The sequence below is a fragment of the Octopus bimaculoides genome, chromosome 9 (assembly GCF_001194135.2).
Source record: "Octopus bimaculoides isolate UCB-OBI-ISO-001 chromosome 9, ASM119413v2, whole genome shotgun sequence".
NCBI classification, from domain to species: Eukaryota; Metazoa; Mollusca; class Cephalopoda; order Octopoda; family Octopodidae; genus Octopus; species Octopus bimaculoides.
The window spans coordinates 36,784,732-36,785,245 of NC_068989.1; the positions used below are offsets into that span (position 1 = coordinate 36,784,732).

Below are 514 nucleotides of genomic sequence, written 5' to 3' on the forward strand. Positions count from 1 at the left end.
TATATATACATATATATGTATATATATGTATATATACATATATATATGTAGCCACCTTCTTGACCCAGGACAGCACTACCTCCTCCAGGCACTTGATGTAGGCTTCTGTGTTGAGTCTGAACCTTTGTGGGAAGATGAATGGAGGCATAACGTCGCCATCACTATTGATCACTCCAAACACAATGATGTTGACTGGATGTTTGATTTTTATCACTCGTGGTACATGCTTTGGGGACATGGCAAGTCCTGTGATTGACACTCAAACACTCTGAAATGTTCGTATTGGAGCTTCCAGAACAAATACCAAGTTGTACAGCATGTCATTTCCAAATTTCTTGCAGAGTGAATTGTGTGATGATGCTGTTTTTCTCAAAGACAGTACCCAACTGACCCTACTTTAGTGTGTTATCAACAAAATCAAAAACAAATAATGCATATGCTTGAAATTAAAAATATAAAATGGCGACAATTTACCCATTGCAACCTATATATATATATATATATATATATATAT

At 35.4% G+C, this 514-nt stretch overlaps 1 protein-coding gene across 5 annotated transcripts in view; it reads left to right on the plus strand.

Moving 5' to 3' along the window:
* The window catches only part of LOC106877348 (centrosomal protein CCDC61), a 107,103-nt gene that overhangs the window by 95,249 nt on the left and 11,340 nt on the right, over positions 1–514 (plus strand). The gene's annotated exons all lie outside the window — the stretch shown is intronic.